We start from the raw sequence: 5,143 nt of genomic DNA, 5'->3' as shown, positions 1-5,143 counted from the left end.
TTTTTTTTTTTTTTTGTGGTTGGACTCGATGATCTCAGAGGTCCCTTCCAACCACTAAGATTCTGTGATTCTGTGATTCTGTGAAAAAACGTTAAAAATGTTTTTTTTTCAGGGAGCAGTCCTTGCTAAGAGAAGCATTTGCACAAACGCTACTGAGGATGAAATGCTGGGTCATTAATCATTACGAAGTCATCACCTTATGCAGGGAAGATGTTTCCCTACCTGATATGTTCCAGTATATTTAGGTACATCACAGAAGGGGGGGGACCCTTCCCTTTCACTTTTTGCTGTAGTATTCACAAAGGAACAAAAATCATAGAATCATAGAATGGCTTGGGTTGGGAGGGACTTAAAGATCCTCTAGGTCCAACCCCTTGCCATGGGCAGGGACACCTCCCACTAAAAGTCTTCTCAGGAAGTGAAAATTCCTGTGAAGCAAGGATGGGCAAAGTGATTACAGATCCCAAAGCCTTCCAGACCCTGTAATATTTGTCTGGGCATGGGAGAGAGGGAAGAAAGGGAATCCAACCCAAATCCAGCACCTTGTGGGACTTGGAGCTGTCTCAGTGAGGTGGGTTTAAGAGAACCTCGCTGCTCCACAACTCTCAGGCTGTGTGTAACGATGAAGGAAATGAAGCTAAGAGAAAGACACGTACCAACATTCTCCATTATGGATCAAGGGTGTCTACGTTCCTGTTTCTCCCAATATACAGCAAGAGGTTGGTGGGCAAAACCAAAAGCAAGAGCAGAAGAAACACCTTAGAGGGTTCTGCTCTCCAGGCAGCCGCTCTTAGTGAGGTGGGTTTAAGAGAACCTCGCTGCTCCACAACTCTCAGGCTGTGTGTAACGATGAAGGAAATGAAGCTAAGAGAAAGACACGTACCAACATTCTCCATTATGGATCAAGGGTGTCTACGTTCCTGTTTCTCCCAATATACAGCAAGAGGTTGGTGGGCAAAACCAAAAGCAAGAGCAGAAGAAACACCTTAGAGGGTTCTGCTCTCCAGGCAGCCGCTCTTGCTCGCTCTAAGAGCATCCTTAGGAAATGCCCAATCGTGTTGCACACCCAGTAAAGCTTCAGTGATGTGGTAGGATGGAAAACACCAGTTCATAGAATCATAGAATCGTCTAGGTTGGAAAGGACCTTGAAGATCATCTAGTCCAACCATAGTTCTATGGCTGCCCTCATAACCAAACCAACAGCAAGGTTTTTCTTCCATCAAGCCCACCATCTGAATCAGAAGCATGAACCATTGTTCTTGGTATCACCATCACTAGACTCTACCAGGAAAAAGGGACAGGTTTCTCCTTTCACTCTAACCATATGATGTCTCACAGGATCCTGGGATCTCACAGAATCATAAAATGGTTTGGGTTGGAATGGAACTTTGAAGATCATCTAATCCAACCCTACTTGCTATGTGCAGGGACATCTTTCACTAGATCAGGCTGTTCACAGCCCTGTCCAACCTCACCTTGAACATTTCCCATGATAGGACACTCACAACTTCTCTAAGCAACCTGTTCTGGTGTCTCATCACCCTCATCATAAAACACTTCTTTCTTATGTCCAATCTAAACTTGCCCTCCTTGAGTTCAAAACATTGTCCCTTGTGCTATCACTACAGGTCTTGGTGAAAAGTCTCTCTCCATCTTTCTTTAGAAGCCACCTTTATATATTGAAAGGTCACAAGAAGGTCTCCCCCAAGTTCTCCAGGCTCCAACTCTCTCAGCCTGTCCTCACAGCAAAGGTGCTCCAGCCCTTGGATCATCTTCATGGCCTCCTCTGGACCTTCTCCAACAGGTCCATGTCTATCTTGTCCTGGATGCAGCACATAATAGGTCTTGGTGAAAAGTCTCTCTCCATCTTTCTTTAGAAGCCACCTTTATATATTGAAAGGTCACAAGAAGGTCTCCCCCAAGTTCTCCAGGCTCCAACTCTCTCAGCCTGTCCTCACAGCAAAGGTGCTCCAGCCCTTGGATCATCTTCATGGCCTCCTCTGGACCTTCTCCAACAGGTCCATGTCTATCTTGTCCTGGATGCAGTACATAATTTGGCTTAACAGAAATCCCCTTCCGTATCGTATGTTCTCTGAAACAGAATTTCTTCTCCAAAACATTCAAGAAAAGTTAAGATGTGTGAAGAAATTATTTGCTCCTGCAGCAGAAAACAAAATCCCTAAGTGAGGTGGTCATGCCCCAACACAGAGAAGTATCCATCACCTGCTGGCATGATGCTTCCCTTCAGCTCTGGACTTGGGGCATTCCCAGTCCAACAAAGATCACCAAACTGGTCAGGAGACTAAAGATCAGAAATTTTCCCTCTGAGTTGAGGAACATTGAGGTGAACGGAGCAAAAGAATAAAGTCCAGGCCCCGGTAACCACACACCAAATTCCACACTGTATAAAAACCAGCCTCACGTAAAAGCATGTTTAAAAATATTTACATCAAACCAAACCATTAGACAGATAAGAGTGGTATTTTCAGATACACGTGGATTTTACACACACACACAGAGTGATTAACTATGTAATTGCTGGAATTCCACTTAGGATTTGGGGGAGTGAGGTACTTCCCGAGCAGGAAATAACCCAGACTAAATAAATTTAGGGCACTCACACATGCAGGAGTTTAACTCCATTTCTTCCACCTTTTGATTTCTGAACACTATTTACCATCATGAGTGAAAGGGGGAGGCTCAATCCAAGATAAAGACACCTAAAAAGTAAACTCAGTGGCTGATGGAGATCCCAAGCAGAGCAGTCACAACCTGGAGAGCAACCCTGACTGACCTGAAGAGGACAACCAGTACTTCAGTCACCCAAATCTCCCCAGGCTCCATCAATTCCACTCTTGAGATCTCCAGGGACCAACTGGGAGCTCCGGACACCCAGCAGACACAAACAAAGCTTGAACTTAAATTTCTTAATGTGGAGCTGAATTGGACCAGGAGCTCCTTGGACCAGAAGTTCTCTTTCTGATGCAAAGCCACCACTTAACAACGTGCTCTCATTTGAAAAAACAGCTTGTCTTCCAGTTCTCCCACCAATGCCAGTCCCAATTCTCCAGTCTGAGCAACTCAGACCCCATCTCTGGTTTCTCCTTACCTCCCAACCCATTCTTCTGCAGCCCTGGGCCTGTTTATCAGGCCCAGAAAAAAAAAAAAAACTTAACCCCCAACTCTATCTCTTGGAGGCAGTGGAGAGAAAACGGGGACAGGAGCAGCACAAAGGTCCTTTTTTTTTTCGCACCTTTATCCTTTTTTCATGATATTCAACAAAAGGGGGAGGGAAACGGAAAGGGGCCCATCGTTGTTGTTTGAGGGATGAGCACAAGCAAGGAGGAAGCAAAGCTCTTCTGAAATGTTTGGCACTTTCTGTCCCATCCCACCCAAGACAGGTCGAGCTGCTGAGGGGGGGATGAGGAAGAAATAACAGCCATAATTTTTCTCAACAATCATTTTCTCCGTACCCAAAGAAGAGGCATCTAAATCAGGGCAGGTTTTTCCCAAAGCAGGGCTGGAGCACTTCCAGGTGCTAAAATATTGGGAGAAGAAGGGTCCCAACACATCAAAATGTTCAATCCCAACACAGTGCAGTGGATCCAAGCACAGAGAGCACCCATCGGGACTGTCCACATCTGGTTTTCAACAAATCTGACTTGAGTAGGAGCAGAACACCCAGTGGGTTATCCTGGCAGCTGACATTTCAAGTTCATGTTACCAAGCCAGCAGCAAAACATATAAAAGATTTTTGGGGGGGAAGAAGAGTCAACCCTGGTTTTTCCATCCTTCTGCACAAGGAGAGATGGGTCAGGTTGGGCTGACACTTCAACAACCATGTGTGAAAACCCAGGGGAAAATCTCAGCGTGGGGCAGGCGTATGGTGGCATTTCCCCAGCAAACTTTCCAGCCCCTAATTGTGTGTGACACAGGGATTTCCTGAAGTGGCACGTTTAATATCTAGCTGTATATCACATTATACTACTATTATATTTTCTTTTCTTATCTATAAATGCTGAGAGAGCTTGACCCGTTCGGGTTTCATAACGTTAGGCATCGTATGCAAAAATAAATAAGATAGAACCTGCTCCAACCAATTTACAGACAACATAACACTGCAAAGCTTATATTTTAAAAAACATCAACTATTAGAAAACAAAGTGCCTGTCTAAATGCAAATGAGAGCAATTTATACCAGGAATCATGCCTTTGCCGACCCACTAGTGAACGCGAGCAGTTCTTTTTGCCTTCTTTTTAATATAAAATAAAAATAAATTATTCACTAAGAAGATATTAAGACTAATAAACACTAAAAAAAAATTCTCCCTAACTCTCACAGTTCTTTATAGCAGCACATACCTACTGCGTGTTCTGCTCCAGCCTGCTGATTACCTTAGGCTTATTAACTTTATAAATCAACACAATAAAATACGCTAGACATGCGGTGTTCCTGGAGTTTCAGCTTCCTGATGCAGAAATTACTTGCTTAGTTTAAAATTTAATGTAATTCCGTACCAAAGTTCATTTAATACAAGCAAATGCCCAACTTGTACCAACACCAACACTTTTTAATCAACGCTTGCAGTCTCCACGGTATGGGAGTTGGGAGAAAGGTGTTTGGGGGAGTATTTAACTCAAGTTCTACAGTTGAAGGACACCCATAAAAGATGAATTGGTACCTCTTGGAGATGAGCTTCCTTTGGATGGGGATGATCTGGAGAGGAGTCTGCCTAGGGCTGCAGGGCAGGGAGTCTTCACAGCATTCCACAGCTCTGCAGTAGCAACCAACAGAGAGAGAGAGACTCGTGAGGCTCCGCGGCCAAACCTGTCGGACAGAAAAGATGGCTTTTTCTAGAAAAAAGTGGTCTTTATCTCCACAGGAGCAAGAGGAGGAATGGGTAGATGTAAGAGGTGCAAACAAAAAGGAGGAGCGATGGAGAGGAGGAGAGGGAAAGGAGACGGGAGGTGGCTACAAGACCAGCTGTCACAAAGATCTGTCCCCCACATTTCATTAGACAAATAAATATGTGTATTTACTGCACCTCTCCTACAAAAAAAAAAATATCTCAATTTGTCTTCCCCTAAACATACCAAGGGTACGTTTTCCCATTACTGTAGGTAAAAGAAAGCAGAAATTTCA

General features: G+C 44.2%; 1 long non-coding RNA gene across 1 annotated transcript in view; it reads right to left on the bottom strand.

Moving 5' to 3' along the window:
* Positions 1–4,829, bottom strand: part of LOC106891248 — a 94,800-nt gene extending 89,971 nt beyond the window's left edge. The window contains exon 1 of the long non-coding RNA XR_001412651.1: positions 4,683–4,829. This is a non-coding gene — a long non-coding RNA (uncharacterized LOC106891248). The remainder of the gene's footprint in view (positions 1–4,682) is intronic.
* Between the last annotated feature and the right edge of the window lie 314 nt (positions 4,830–5,143).

The sequence above is a fragment of the Calidris pugnax genome, unplaced genomic scaffold (assembly GCF_001431845.1).
Source record: "Calidris pugnax isolate Ruff unplaced genomic scaffold, ASM143184v1 scaffold168, whole genome shotgun sequence".
NCBI lineage: Eukaryota > Metazoa > Chordata > Aves > Charadriiformes > Scolopacidae > Calidris > Calidris pugnax.
Note: the sequence above shows the minus strand (reverse complement) of the source record. Positions and strands in the feature narration are given on the sequence as shown.